Genomic DNA, 17500 nt, shown 5'->3' with positions numbered 1-17500 from the left:
CATTTTTTCATTCTCCTTTGGAAGCGGCTGAACTGGGGTTTCCTGGATATGGGCGTTCTTCTGATTGCCTAGATTCTGTCGCGTCTGATTACTGTGGTTTTTATCTAGATCGTGATTTCTTGTGAGACCAGATACTTCTCGCTGCGAGACTTGCAATTTCTCCTCGAGTTGTGCCGTCGCCTGGAGCAGCCTCTTTCTTTCGGTCTCGTGGGCCTTGACCTTCTCTTCTAGGTAACCACAGTAGAAATCATTGTCCACTGCTTGATTCTGGAGTTCTTCCAGTTTTTCTCGATGGCTCTCACATTGTCTCTCCTGCCGTGCGAGTTGTTCGTTTACATTTTCAACTTCCTTGGCCTTCTGGGTTAATGCGTCTTCCAACTCTTCTATTTTTTTCTTCAGAAGTTTATTTTCGTCTTCAACGTTATGCCTTTCTTCCATGAACTCGTCGAGTAAATCTTGATTAGTTCTAATTGTAGCAGCCTCGTTAAAATTCAGCTCTTCCAATTCATCTAGGAGAAAATAGTTCTCCTCCTTTGCATCCTTCCACTCTTCCTTCAGAAGCGAGATCATTTCCGTAGCGTAGTAAAGGTGGTCGTCGTTCTTCCGTGCAGTAGCATCTTGACCAATCTGGAGAGCCTTTTGGGTCTTCAATGCACTGATGTGCGCGACCAAAAAGTACTCCCAGAGCAAGAGTTACTGCGTGTTTACCAATAGATAATCCGAGGTTTCGGATCCAATTTCCATTTGTAAAAGGTACCACTGATCCGGTAGGGATCAGAGCCAATAAGTTTTTCACAACAAAGTTAAATTTACCAAGTGCAGACATGGTTACAATTACCTTTCTTTCCACCCGATCCAAACGTTCGAATGAGAAAAGGACACTAGAACTCCGTGAATTGCCTAGATCCTCATTTTTGGCTTCCGAGGCCATTTTTCTTGCTTCGGGAGATTCCTCACGGAGCCTTCGAAAGGACTTGGATTAACAGAAGGCTCCTGAAGACTTCGACGGCTTAAGAAATCATGCAACTGGAGACGACTTTAAAAATGAATCAATAAATAAAGTCTTCGTCGAGAAAGTAACTAAAAAGAGAGCTGGGAATTTTACAGATGATTTGAAACAAAATTATTTTACAAAATTAAAATTGGAGAAGCGTAAAATTTTTAGACACACACAATTAAAACACCTGCTATTTGCCCAAGCGACTTTTTAGCACACACATAAATTTACACATATATGTCACGCACACACACACATATATATATATATATATATATATATATATATATATATATATATATATATATATTTGTGTATGTATGTATATATCATACATACATACATACAAATGTACACACAAATGTGTGTATATATATATATATATATATATATATATATATATATATATATATATATATATATATGTGTGTGTGTGTGTGTGTGTGTGTATATATATATATATATATATATATATATATATATATATATATATATATATATATATATATATAAATTAAATTGTATATCAGTGTTATCACGACTAAGTCATGCAGCATTGAACGCATATCATATTGATTAGATATTTCATTTGATTCCAAAAAGCATTAGGGTCCCTGACTTTGCTTTGATGAATGGGAAGCCACTAAAAATGTTCATCTTATTTACCACAGTTTTGCCTTTTCCTTTTCTGGCGGCGGAATTAATAGGCCTAAGATTAACTGTGGGTCGATCGTTTGGGGTTTATTGAACGATCATCACTTCAGATCTCGTTTACGGAAACTCTTAGCAAAGGAATTCGAGATTTTTTTTCTCCTTTCTCGAATGGGCGGTCAAATTATAAAGAAGCTCGATACTTTGTTAGTTTTTGGGGTTGGGTGGGTGGGGGAGGGGGGGGGGGGGGGAGATTGGGGAGAGACTCAAAGGGAATGCCTGAATAATAAACAGGAGGAAGTTAACATTTTAGCTTTTTCATTTTATTCATCATTATCAATTATTTCCGAGTAGGGTCGATTCTCAAGTTATTGGCGTCAAGCGAATGGCATACGGATACATTGCTGTTGACAGTGCTTGGAAACTGAAGTTTACAGAACCCAATTAAACATTCAGCAATGTTAAATGACGCTGTAGACTCAAGTATTCGCTTCATAACGATATCATCACGAAACGCTAAAATTAACTTGAAAAAGTGTTAATACTCACAGTGACTTCGAAAGGACTGTAATTTTTTTTCCAAGTTTTCCATGTTTTTTTAGAAGAATTTTCCTCCGATAACGTAATGGAATTCAGTTCATTAATAAAATACGGAGTTTGTGGAAGGAGCGGGCGGAGACAGGGTGTATGCTAATCAGTTCCCAGAATACGGCCGCTCGAAATGCTAATCCTCGTCCACTCGAGACTTGGATGGATTGGGTAGATGATTCTGCTGATGATGCTGCCACTGTTATGGGGATACTGTAGTTCGGCTGTAGGGGCTGAAGTTGCTTCAGTTAATGCCTGTGGGGAATTCTGTAGTGGAATTGTAAGAACGCCCCATTCTATAATTAATATTAGTTTCAATGTGCACCTTGAAAGTGTGTTTATGTAAAACTCAGATAGAATTTTTATAAGAACTGAAAACACCGGAAAGACAGATAGCACTTAATTGCTTTAGATAATTTTGGAAACAGTACATGGTAGTTGACTGACTGTGGTGGATCACTCTAGAGTGATGAAGGGTGTGAGGCCATTTGCCTCATTCCAGGTAATAATAATATGCGTAAAAGGCCATAGCAATAAAGTTAAGAAATCAGATTTCATATTCATGTTTTTAAGAACATAACGTTGATGATGGATAGAAGAGATTAGTGATAAAGGCAAAAATAAATATTTCTTAGGATAACAGAAAAGAAACTTATAGCACAAAATCTTGCGTGACTACCATGTTCATGATACTAATTTCAAAGATGTCCCCTCTGATAAAGATTTTTGAGATAAATGCACCTTGAGAAAAATGAACGATAAAGCGTGCACTTTTACAAAACTGACAAAGATACATTAAATTCCATAAGTCCTGTTGATAACTTTGATACCGATCAAACTGGAAAAAGTTGAGAAAAAAGATTAGGAACTAATAGAGCTGTAAGGTATGCACAGGTCAACAATCATCTGGGCAAAATAAAAAGATAAATAAATATGTGGCTTAATCAAGTAATGTACTGGAGAGAAACGGGGCATTCCATTGATGTGAGAGATGGGGTATTTCTGGTGATAGAAGTTCACTCTCGACGTGTTCGGAAGTCACGTAAAGCCGTTGGTCCCGTTGCTGAATAACCACTGGTTACATGCAACTTTAAAACACCAAACAAGAAACAGGCCCATCTGACTGCGACTAGGGTAAGGAGAAACTACTTCCTCTAAGGACGTTTCAGCGCACGAGATCCCCAGTTTGTTCTCAGTAGCGTTTTATTTTGATGCCAGACAGACATTTCGAAGTTTTAAATAAACTTTTCTTCAGGTTTTTATGTCGATCTTTGCTTTTTATTTTCAGGATCATTTCAATTGGTTCAGTTCTTTGTTGCTTAGGGGTGTCTTCTGTATATTGAGGATCTGGTAAGCACAAACTTTGAACTCATTGAACTTGAAGAACTTTCGTCGGAAATTGAAAGGTTGGGATATAAATCAATCTCTCTCTCTCTCTCTCTCTCTCTCTCTCTCTCTCTCTCCTCTCTCTCTCTCTCTCGCAAGCAAACTCCATCAAGAGCTATGTCATCTACTTGTATCCTCTTTTCATTCCGGGCGGCTTATCGCTAAATGGGACAGATGGTATCATGACCGTTTGTTGCCATCAACAGGTCCTGGGATAGTGGGTGGTGCCATCTGGGGAGGAGGAGGAGGAGGAGGAAGAGGAGGAGGAGGAAGTAATCCCCACGTTTTCCTTCGGCTCTGGTATGGCAGGAAAGATGAAAATGGGAATTGAAAGCAAGGTGAGAGAAAGAGATATTGAGTGAAAGCAAAATGAAAGTAAAGTTATGGAGAGATTGGGGGTGGTGGGTGGGGTGGGGTTGCGACCGGAGGAGGTATGGTTACCTTAGCGCAAGGAAGTTAATTAATGGTTGAGACATAATTTTTTTTATTCTATAATTATTCGCGTTCGGTCGATTTCCTGAAAGTCAGTTTTTTTTTAAGTTCATTTGTTTTTGTCTTACTTATTTTACTTCTTTCTTCATCGTAATCATCGTCATCTACTTATCTCTCACGATTTATTAATTGTTTCTCAATTTGTCTTTTCTGTCCTTGGCTGCTTCTGTTTCCTTTTGGGTTCATGAAAGGTCTCCCAGACTTCACCTTTCAACTAAGGTTGCAGCTTATCATTATTATTATTATTATTTTTTTTTTTTTTTATTTTTTTTTTTTTTTTTTTGCTCTATCACAGTCCTCCAATTCGACTGGGTGGTATTTATAGTGTGGGGTTCCGGGTTGCATCCTGCCTCCTTAGGAGTCCATCACTTTTCTTACTATGTGTGCCGTTTCTAGGATCACACTCTTCTGCATGAGTCCTGGAGCTACTTCAGCCTCTAGTTTTTTTCTAGATTCCTTTTCAGGATCTTGGGATCGTGCCTAGTGCTCCTATTATTATGGGTACGATTTCCACTGGCATACCCCATATCCTTCTTATTTCTATTTTCAGATCTTGATACTTATCCCTTTTTTTCCCTCTCTTTCTCTTCAACTCTGGTGTCCCATGGTATTGCGACATCAATGAGTAATACTTTCTTCTTGCCTTTGTCAATCAACGTCACGTCTGTCTGTTTGCACGTATCAGCCTATCCGTTCTGATACCATAGTCCCAGAGGATCTTTGCGTGATCGTTTTCTATCACTCCTTCAGGTTGGTGCTCGTACCACTTATTACACTGCTAGGTAGCTGATGTTTCTTGCACAGGCTCCAGTGGAGGGCTTTTGCCACTGAATCATGCCTCTTTTGTACTGGTTCTGTGCAAGTGCCGGGCATTCGCTTGCTATGTGGTTTATGGTTTCATTTTTCGTATTGCACTTCCTACATATGGGAGAGATGTTATTTCCGTCTATCGTTCTTTGAACATATCTGTTTCTTAGGGCCTGATCTTGTGCCGCTGTTATCATTCCTTCAGTTTCCTTCTTTAGCTCTCCCCTCTGTAGCCATTGCCAATTGTCATCGCTGGCTAGTTCTTTTGTCTGTCTCATGTATTGTCCGTGCATTGGTTTGTTTGTGTGCCAGTCCTCTGTTCTTTCTGTCTTTCTCCTATCTCTGTATATTTCTGGGTCTTCGTCTACTTTTATTAGTCCTTCTTTCCCATGCACTCTTTAGCCACTCGTCTTCACTGGTTTTCAGATATTGCCCCAGTGCTCTGTTTTCGATGTTGACGCAGTCCTCTATACTTAGTATCCTCTCCTCCTTCCCTTTCGTGCTATGGTATAGTCTGTCCGTATTTGCTCTGGGTGTAGTGCTTTGTGTATTGTCATATGTTTTCCTGGTTTTGTTTCTGATCTATACTGCGGAGTTTCTCCCTTCGTCCATTCCAACTATTCCTGCGCTGTATCTGATACTGGCACTGCCCATGTGTTTTATGGCTTTTATCATATTTCCCGGCGTTGAGTTTTGACTTGAGTATCGCCTTGAGTCCCTCTGCATATATTCTTTCCTGAGCGTGTCCTTCATCTCTTGGTGTATTATTATTATTTTTTATTATTATTATTATTATTATTATTATTGTTATATTATTATTATTGTTGTTGTTGTTGTTGTTGTTGTTGTTCTTTGTAAACGAATTCTTGTTTATGCTGTAAAATCCTGAAGCATTAATTTTGAAGGCAAATTGCAGAGCGTAATCTGTTTGTCGAGCCAGTTCTTTCATTACAGCAAAAAGTATACTTAAACAATTTTTTTAAATTACTGCGGTGGTTTTTAATGATATTAATTGTAAGGAAATCACATGTGCTGTATTATATAGTACTGTACAGCGATTCGTGCCACAGACTTGTTTTAATAACTTTATAAAACGTAAAGTTTCCTTTTTTTTGTTTTAAGTACTCTATTCCATGTATTTTTGGATTCAACTGCATAGAGACTTAATGAGATATTGAGGAAAATTTTTAAAAGTCGGAGAGAGTCTGAATCGCGGAATGGGAAAACCATTAGCATGAATGAGGCTTGAATGAAGGGTAATGATATTTTGAATGGGAGCGATGACAATTAAGGTCAGACTCTAAGCTACTGTTTATGAACTGAGTGAATATTAATTAATGTCTTTGGAGGAATGTATATTTATTTTCCACCTATGTCCTGCTAAGTATATTTGCCGTTAGTGTGGTTGATTGATTGCTTTGATGAAATATTAGTCTGTCAAGAAAAGCACTTGGGCACTGTCGGCCAATCAGCGCCTAGGGCAGTGGAAAGAGGGATTTGGAGGAGTTGGACAGCAAGATAAAGAGATCTAGAAACAGGAGGAAATGAAGTACAGGGATCTAAAGGTGGAAATGGGAGAAACCCCCACCGTTAAACTAAGGAGAAACAGTTAGAGGAGTTGAACAGCAATATTGAGGAAGCCGAGGGGGGGAATAAAGGTTAAGTAAAAGGCTAATAGCATATGAATCAAGGGGCCGAAGGAACGCTGCAAATACCTTTAAGTAATGCCTACAGTGCACCACGTGAGGTGCACTGATGACTCTCCTCCCTGACGGGTGCTGTTAACGTGACAATCTTTCTTTTTCGCTCGTGCAAGTGCGGGGTCGGTTCGCCATCTCGCTCCCTCCGCTATTCACAGAAACCATGACTCTGCTTCGTGTAAATGGGATGGGCGCGCAGGCCCTGCCATTTGTCTAGGCCATCAGGAAGTTTTAAGGACGCCATTTGAGCCTTAAAAGCCCCGGTGATATTTCGCTGACTGGCCATTTATGCGTCTTGCAGAAATCTTAACGCGGATCTCTCTCTCTCTCTCTCTCTCTCTCTCTCCTCTCTCTCTCTCTCTCTTTTCTGAACTTAATGAAAGCTATTTTTCAAATATAACTTTTTTTTTTTCAGTATCATTACGAACATTTTTGTAAATCTCTCTCTCTCTCTCTCTCTCTCTCTCTCTCTCATCTCTCTCTCTGTGAAACTTATGGAAGTGGTTTTTTAAATATATTTTATTTTATCTAGAATCATTGTATTATTTTTGTATCTCTCTCTCTCTCTCTCTCTCTCTCGTCTCTCCTCTCTCTCTCATCTCCCTCTCTCTCTCTCTCTCCTTTACAGTTATATAAGCTCATATTCAAACATCCGTATCCAATCCCCCGCTCTCTCAAAAATCTTCCCAATCTCTTCGGGGATGAAAACAAATCAGCTGTGTTCGAATAAGCTCATGAATTCGGTTTTGAAGTGAAAAACGGGATTTGCAAAAAGAAAAACGAAAAAAAGAAAAAGAGAGAGAGAGAGAGAGCGAGAGAGAGAGGAGAGAGAGAGAGAGAGAGAGATGGGAGAGAGAGAGAGAGACGAGATCAGTGCCATGTTTTAAAAGATATTTTTTGGCTTTTATATGTCATTGAGAACAGTGCTATATCCAATACGGTTTTGCACTTCATGGGCGCAAGAAGGTTTCAGAATTTGCTAGATTATGATTATTTTTTGTTTGGGGGGGGGGGGGGGGGGGGTGGGGGGGTGGAGGCAGATTTGTAGAAAAGTTCGAAAATAATTTTAGCTAAAATTGTATAAATTCCATTTTCCAGTATTTTGGATTTTTTCATATAATATCTATATATCTATATCTATCTCTATATATATATATATATATATATATATATATATATATATATATATATATATAGTATATTATTTTTATATATAAATAAAGTTCATATTTGGTAGCGAAAAAATATTTATATATATCTCACATGGACGTGGCAAGGTATTTTTTTTTTGTTGGGGTTCGTTTTTCCTGAAAGTGCAAAATGATAAAAACTCTAAATGAACACACAATGTGCTCCATGAGGTAGATAAACAAGAAAAACATCCCACCTCAATTATTTTATGAAAGCCGTTTATTAAGACGAGTGACCTCGCTCCGAAGCCGTCGAACTCTCTTCGAGGTCAGTGATCTTTGTTGCTCAAAGCGGGACTCATATTCCTCTGAAAATGACTTCATGAATATATTCCACTTGATCTGAGGAGACGAACTGACCTCGGGAAATACTTGCCATGAATGACGTTACAGAAAAAACAAACCTTGCTTCCCCCCCCCCCCCCTTTCCTCTTGCCTCTTTCTTCTTGCTTTCCTCTTGTCCTTTCCTCTTTTGCCTCTTTCCCTCTTTTTCTCTCGCCTCTTGCTTCTTTCCTTTTGCCTCTTTCCTCTTGCTTCTTTCCTCTTTGCTTCCTACCTCTTGCCTTTTTCCTCTTACTTCTTTCTTCTTGCTTCTTCCCTCTTGGGGCTCATTCCTCTTTGCCTCTTTCCTCTTGCCTCTTCCTCTTTTCTCTCGGCTTGCTTCTTTCCTTTCCTTTGGCTCGTTTCCTCTTGTTTCTATGCTTCTTTCCTATTGCCTCTGCTTCTTTTCTCTCGCCTCTTGCGTCTTTCTTCTTTCCTTTTTCCTCTTGCTTCTTTCATCTTGCCTCTTTCCTTTTTCCTCTTTCCTCTTCGTTCACCGACGACACAGGCAATTCGAAACGACTGTCGAGCTTTGGGTCGGCGTAAAATTATGACTGTGAGGAAGTCTGTTGAAAACATTCCTCAGAGATATTACATTCGTTATTTTTCCGAAAAAAAAGAAGATATTTATTTTACACGAAGCGAAAAATATTTCATCGTTGACTTCTACCCCGTAAGAGGGAAGTATTGCATCTCGTTAGTATTTCTCTGAAGAGCTGTCAGATAATTGTTGACCTGATTGAACTGACGCTTGGAGCAGAAGTGACCTCTTCTGAACGCCTCACTCAAAATGATTCCTGCTGACAAGAAATTCCAACTCAAAAAAATAATTCTCACTGTAAAGATATATTTTTCCAGACAAGACGCTTTGCCTTGTTAATTTGAATTTTTGACTAATTTCTCTGGCATGAAATTTAAAAGAGGGCTAGTAGATGGATAGGATGGTTTGCATATATACACGTTTTTTGGGACAATCTTCCCTGATCTTTGATAGTTTGATCAAATCGGTTACAGATTAGGGAAAAGTAGTTACAAAACCAAAGGGAATGTTCCAGGTCAATTTTAAGCGACCTGAGAATTTGAATGAAGAATAAGTGTGATTTTTCTTTTTAAAATATTTAACATTACTTTAAGGCATTTCAGAAAATCAAATTCGTATCAGAATCCTGTGTTGTATTTGTATAGCTGTTGATCAGACGAATAATCCGGAAAATATTCAGCGGAGACAGGTGCCTTTTGAGCTTACAAAAAAAAAAAAAAAAAAAAAAAATCACTTTTCATGCGTATTGTAATACGTACTACATATAAATATGTATGTATTTAGTATTTTTATTGTACATATATCTATATATATGTTCTTTTTTGTATGAATGTGTAACATTTTTCTTTCACCACGGTATCTTCCAACACTGACCTGCTCTAACACCCCCCCCCGTCACCCAAACGAAGGCCTATGCTCTACTTTCATGCGATTGATTGTTTTCCTTCCCTTCCTTTTCATCGGCTGTTGGCACTTCTCTCTCTCTCTTCTCTCTTCTCTCTCTCTCTCTCTCTCTCTCCCCGGAGGCTTTTGCTCTTTCAGGAATAGAAAATGTATGGAAAAGGTATTCAAGCACTCTATTCCATTAGGCAGATGGTGGGCGCCATAGCCCCAGCTGGCTTCGCAGCTCTGGGTTCATTTTTTTTATATTTCAAGACTTTCAGATGAGAGAGAGAGAGAGAGAGAGAGAGAGAGAGAGAGAGAGAGAGAGAGAGAAGGTGGCCTAGACTAAATACCTCGATTCCCGATCATAACGGCAGAGGTTCATCGTTGTTGGAGAGAAAAGTGAATTGAAATGGAAATTAGCTGAAGCGAACATGAGTAGAGCTGAGAGAGAGAGAGTATTTTAAGAAAATTTATTTCTAATGATGGAGTCGCTCCAGGTAAGATTTCTCTTATGGAAATAATGCAATAAAGCTACTTTATTTCTTTATTGACTCGTATCGATTTTTTTTTTTTCTTTTTTGCATTGTATTACTTTAAACAAACAAGTGTTGATGCAAAGTTCATATTTTATTCTGGTATTCCGAAATGCAAAAATAACCGTTAATTCCAGTTGCACATTGATTGGCGTCATCGTGAGGGAAGTGAGTTCCAGGAGCGGTTACGAAAGCGCCCTGATTCCCGGATAGGGAATTTTGTTTTAATCCGGATTAATTGGACAATTAAAACTTCAACAATTAAGCACTGCCATTGTTACGGGGGGTGGGGGGGGGGGCTGTTGGATATATCTATCTCCCGGTAATTATGATTTAGAAGTTGTAATACTAATAAACTGCCTGAGAGAGATTTGGATCAATGAATCCATGGAAGTTTCGATCAGATGCCGTCTTCGTCTTTCGTCTTTCCCGATCCTTTCAGTGTAAGTTTTTCAGTCTTTGACTTTACCCGGTTGTGTGCGTGCGTGTGTCTGTGTTGCTTTATTTGGTTTGGAGTGTGAAACGAGATTTAGGGCGGAGGTTGGTGCCCCGTTTATAAATACCCTGGTACTGCTTTCTCTTGCGCATTATTTTGAGTTCTTGGGCATTGATCTAGGTAAAGAAATAGACTATTTTCCTTTATTTCAAACATGTAACGTTGTTGTTTTCTTATGAGGGTGGGCAGATCCTCTCGCCATATGATCCTATATATGACATTTTACCTCTTAATACGTCATACGGCCAAGAATTAAAGAAGGAAATGTCCTAAAACCTTTTGTGGAAAATGTGAGTATTATGTAAGAGTTACCCATCTCACAAATGGGAATGCCGTTTTCTTTTTAGAGAGACTATTTATTTAAAGAGAACCAAGTTGTCGAAGTGTATTTAAACTTGGTGATAACCGTTATCGTTTGCGCTCAAATTCTTATCATATAAAGTCTTTTATATGATGATATTTAAACATCTGGATTCGTCCATTCTCAACTTATCGCGCTCTTTTCTTGCAGAGCAAAATCATTTTCAGTATTTATTTACCTGACGTATTTAGTTTTTATAAAAGTAAACACCCAGACTGGCGAGAGAAATATTGATTGAGTGATTGAATGAAGGATTTAAAATTCTCTGGCGTGTGTCACCAGCAACAACAATCCAGTTATTGTTTTACGAGAATGCAAAGAAAATAGTGAATGTATAGGTCTAATAATACCTTTAGACCATGAGGATCTAACATTCATGTCAAAAAAAAAAAAAAAAAAAAAAAATCTATATATATATATATATATATATATATATATATCTATATTACATATATATATATATATATATATATATTATATATATATATATACATATATGTATATATATATATATATATATATATGATATGTTTATATGGTATATCTCTGGGTATGGTATATATCTATATGTATATTTAGTATGGTATCCAGCAGCTGGTATATATATATATATATATATATATATATTATATATTATTGAACAGTCGTCTTATGACGGCCTCCAGAGTAAGTATATAAATATTGCCGGGTTGTTTGTCCTCGCATATCGAGCAACACTTCTGCCAGCACTGTTCAGATCTATTGCTGTTGGTCTTCTTGTGTTACTTCTATAAGAAGAAGTTCTTGAAGACGGTGACGTTCTCATTAATATACTAATTATAGTAGGGGTAAGTGAAAAGAGTATCCATATTTGTGGTATTTTTTAATTTTTGTGTGTATGTAATTCTTTTTGTCCGCCTGTGTGGTGTGCTTATTTGGTGCCTTATTATCGTAATTAAAAAAAAAAAAAAAAACATTTGAAAATAAGGAAATAATCAATTACGACTTTTATTACTTTGATAGACTTTCATTGCTGCTCGCCTTTACAAACCAATGAACGCACCCACGAGCCCTTAAAATTGTTTTAACCGACTTAATGAACGCTCCCCACTTACACTTGATCTATCTGATTTTGCAAATTAATGAAATCGCTCGTTTTTGCTCTCTCGTCACCTATCAGAATAAGAGAGAGAGAGAGAGAGCGCGTGGCCGAGAGATGCATTTTATCCACGGTTGATGATATCGACGTAATTAATTTACGGCGCATTAGTTTGATTAAGTAATGAATGGTTATGTACAAGATTTATCTGCAAACTTAATGAACGCATCACAAGAGCGGGAATTTGATGCCTGTAGCTTTAAATGGAGCATTGCTTTGATGAGGGCAGCCATTGGAAGAAGAGCATTAATGTATGTAGACATACATATGTATGTTGGTATGTATGTATGTATATAATTCTTAGTAGTACTACTGTGAGCAGGTTCGAATCCAGTTAGGGAACTCTGTGTGTATTAAACATATAAATTTGTGGAAATATATATATATATATATATATATATATATATATATATATATATATATATATATATATATATATATATAATCATGTGTATCTGCGCGTGTGTTAAACGTGCGTATGCCTTTATCAACGCACATATGAATAAGATAACCGAACGTAATCAGACACGGAAACCTTTCTTCGTACGTATTGTGCGTATGTTGGTTCGATATGTGTTCTTAATGCTACATGAGGCGGGTCAAAGACGTTAGTATATAGTTTGTCTTGAACACAAATTAAGTCGTCACACTTGTTTGTCTTACTATCTCCAGTCTCTAGAACAGTTGCCCTCCTCTCTCTCTCTCTCTCTCTCTCTCTCTCCTCTCTCTCTCTCTCTCTCTCTCTCTCTCTCACACTTTTTTTCCCTTTATGAGTTTGGTTTTCACTCCATCCGCAATAAATTTCAAAATGGCAGTGAGACGTTCCCAGGTCACATCTGAGTCATTATTTTTTTCACCAACAGCAGAAATCACCTTCCAAGACGATGTATAGGTTTGTAATGGCGGTCCTATAACGTAATTCCTCAATTCGCACTCAATTATAAATATGTCTTAATATTTTTATTTGCATTTAAATATTCAGATTTTAAATAATTGACTTAACTCGTTTAACCGTCAGTGGGTCTGGACGTAATGTGGAAGTTGACCATCATGGTACGTTCAGTTGTTGCTGGCATTTAGCCTACCATACCGCAGCGCAGAGATTTTGATAGGCGTCCAAACTTAAATTTTTTCATTGTACTTCGTTGAAGACTCCGATAAGAGACGAAATTAGTAGGAACTGCTTTTGGAGTCAGGCAACTTAATTACTCAATAGCATCTCAATTCAGTTATGCTTACAAGGTGACACTAATACGTAAAACATTGGCAATCTGGGATTAATTGCAAAACAAGAGAGGATGTCGGAAACATAATAAATCTACTGTCTAAGTACATATTTTCATTCTATCAGTAGGAATTTCATCTGTAAATGCATAATGTAATCGGTTGTGGATTTGATTTAAAGACCAGCACTTTGCGTGTGCATTACTTTTTATGTTAGTTTCCAATTTCCTGTTCTAAATAATGTAACCAATTATTATTAGCATCCCAAACTTTTAGTGTCATTTCTTATCACCATGTAACTCAATTCTTCGTTGTACTTTCATATCGGTGTAAAGGTCCTTCAAATATTCCTTACTTGATGTTTGTGTAATGATTTTTTTCCTTTGGTGGCATCAGCCATATACAGGGTGTAAGTGTAACTTCGAAGGTCTTGAGTCAGTTATAACTACCTAGTGAGCAGATGTTATGCAAAATCCTTTTTCTAAGAACTATGGGTGTAACGCTCTGACTGTCAGTTTTGAGTTCACAAAGCAGAACTGACGTCACCGAAATTGATATGTCTTTAAATGAGTGTGTATGTATGTATATGAGAGAGAGAGAGAGAGAGAGAGAGAAATACGCTTTCATTCATATCACTCGAAGACTTCATTTCCCAGAAGATAAAAACTGTATCTTTAAAGTAGATCTAAATAAAAAATAAAAAAAATAAAAAGAAAGACATAACATTCCCCCGTCATCTCCTCGTAGTCTGAAGCTCCCCATCGGATCCTTTGGAAGGATATCACCGGTGGAAGGACCCTAAGCTCCTATAGGACTCTCGAGGAGTCGCGGCAGCCGAAGGATCTTTTTTCCAATCTCGGAGGCGAACCGCCTCATTGAAATGCAACAAAGAAGAAGAAGAAGAAGAAGAAGAAGAAGAATGAGAAAAGAGGAAATAGATTAAAGAATTCAGCCGTCGAACGGTTACAAAAATGGGGACCGTTTCTATTACAGTCCCTCATTCTTAAACATTGGGATACTTTTTGGGTTGGAATAGTTTATTTTGCCACCCCCCCCCCCCCCCCCCCCCCCGCCCCTCTCTCTACGCTCTCTCTCTCTCTCTCTCTCTCTCTCTCTCTCTCTCTCTCTAGTTTCGAAGGGATTATTTTATCTCCGAAGTCCCATCTGCGGTGGGAGACTTTTATGCGGTGATGTAAAACTTAGTTGGCTTTTCAGTTGAATGTCACTTTAAGCTGTTGGATGTTCTAAGAGTTTATATTTTCCAGCTCAGCTTAATTAGTTCAGCATAAACCAACAACGTCAGGAGCTTGGTAATCTTAATAACTTGCTATAGAATTTAATCCTAATGTCTTACTATAGAATTTAATCCTAATATCTTTATTATAGAATTTAATCCTAATATCTTATCATAGAAATTAATCCTAATATCTTACTATAGAATGTAATCCTAATACCTTACTATAGAATTTAATCGTAATATCTTACAATAGAAATTAATACTAATATCTTCCATAGAACCTATAGATAACTCCGAATATCTTGCTCTTTATAGAATTTAATCTTAATATCTCACTATAGAATTTAATCCTAGTACCTAATACTTACGTTTAGAATTTAATCATATTTAACTACTATAGAAGTTTAATCCTAATATCTTACTATAGAATTTAATCCTCAATATCTTACTATAGATTTAATCTAATATCTTACTATAGAATTTAATCCTGAAATCTTTATAGAATTTTAACCCTAATATCTATATAGAATTTAATAATATCTTACTATAGAATTAACTAGTATATAAGAATTTAACCCTAATATTACTCAGAATTTAACCCTAATATCTTACTATAGAATTTAATCCTAATATCTTACTATAGAATATAATCCTAATATCTTACTATAGAATTAAATCCTAATATCTTATATAGTTTTAATCCTAATATCCTACTATGGAATTTAATCCTAATATCTTATATGAATTTTAATGTATCTTCCCTATAGAATTTAATCCTAATATCTTACTATAGAAATATAATCCTAATATCACTATAGAATTAAATCCTAATATCTTATTAAGGAATTTAATCCTAATATCCTACTGTAGAATTTAATCCTAATATCTTACTATAGAATTTTAATCCTAATATCTTACTTTAGAATTTAATCCAAATATGTTACTATTGAATTTTAATCCTAACTATCTTACTGAATATTTTATTTACTAGAATTTAATCCTAAATTATTATTATTATAATACTTCTATAGAATTTAATCCTAATATCTTACTATAGAATAATCCTAATATCTTACTAGATAAATCAATATCTTACATAGAATTTAATCCTAATACCTAATATAGAAGTTAATCCTAATATCTTTACTAGAATTTAATCCTAATACCTCTTAGAATTAAACTAATACCTACTATAGAATTTAATCAATATCTTATATGATAATCCTAATACCATACTTAGAATAAATCCTAAATTTATAGAAATATCCTAATATCCTACTATAGAATTTAATCCTTAATATCTACTATAGAATTTAATCCTAATCCTTACTTTGAATACCTAATATCCTACTATAGAATTAATCCTAATATCCTTAACTATAGAATTTAATCCTTAGTCTTACTATAGAATTTAATCCTAATATCCTACTTAGAATTTTAATCCTATAATCTATCCTAGAATTTAATCCAATACTTACTTTAGAATTAAATCCTCCTAATATCATACTATGAATTTAATCCTAATATTAATATAGAATTTAACTTAATATCTACCATAGAATTTAATCCAAATAACCTTACTAGAATTAAATCCAATATCCTACATAGAATTTAAATCCTAATATCCTACTATAGAATTTAATCTAATACCTTACTATAGAATTAAATCATAATATCTTACTATAGAATTTATTCCTAATATCCTACTATAGAATTTAATCCTAATGGTCTTACTATAGAATTAAATCTTAATTTACTTTAGAATAATCCAAATACTACTATGAATTTAATCCTATATCTTACTATAGAATTTAATCCTAATATCTTACTAAGAATTTAATCCTAATATCCTTACTATAGAATTTAATCCTAATATCTTATATAGAATTTAATCCTAATACTTACTATAGAATTTAATCCTAATATCTACTATAGAATTAAATCCTAAAATCCTACTATAGAATTAAATCCTAATATCTACTATAGAATTTAATCCTAATATCTTACTATAGAATTTAATCATAATATCTTACTATAGAATTTAATCCTAATATCCTACTATAGAATTTAATCCTAATATCTTACTATAGAATTAAATCCTAATATCTTACTTTAGAATTTAATCCAAATATGTTACTATTGAATTTAATCCTACTATCTTACTATAGAATTTAATCCTAACTATCTTACTATATAGAATTTAATCCTAATATCTTACTATAGAATTTAATCCTAATACCAATATCTTATATAGAATTTAATCCTAATACTTACTATAGAATTAAATCCTAATATCTTACTATAGAATTTAATCCTAAAATCTTACTATAGAATTTAATCCTAATATCCTACTATAGAATATAATCCTAATAACTCAGTATAGAATTTAATCCTAATATCTTCTTTGAATTTAATAAAGAATTTAATCCTAATATCTTACTATAAAAATTTAATAATCGAATATCTCACTGTAGAGTTAAATCCTATATCTTACTATAGAATTAAATCCTAAGTATCTTACTATAGTATTTAACCAAATCCTAACTATATTACTATAAGATTAGAATAATCCTGAATATCTCACTATAGAACCTTTAATCCTATCCTATCTTACTATAGAATTAATCCTAATATCTTACTATAGAATTTAATCCTAATACCTTATTATAGAATTTAATCCTAATATCTCACTTTATGAATTTAATCCTAATATCCTACTATAGAATTTAATCCTAATACTTGACTATAGAACAATAATACCTATATCCAACTATAGAATTAATCCTAATATCTTACTATAGAATTTAATTCCTAATATCTATATACTCCTCCCCAAGAAGAGAATTAATCCTAATATACCTAATAGATTTAACAAAATATAATAAGAAGAAGAAGAAGAAGAAGAAGAAGAAGGAAGAAGAAGAACAAAGAAAATAAAAGGAAGAGGGGGAGG

This window comes from Macrobrachium nipponense, chromosome 26, assembly GCF_015104395.2.
Source record: "Macrobrachium nipponense isolate FS-2020 chromosome 26, ASM1510439v2, whole genome shotgun sequence".
NCBI lineage: Eukaryota > Metazoa > Arthropoda > Malacostraca > Decapoda > Palaemonidae > Macrobrachium > Macrobrachium nipponense.
Note: the sequence above shows the minus strand (reverse complement) of the source record.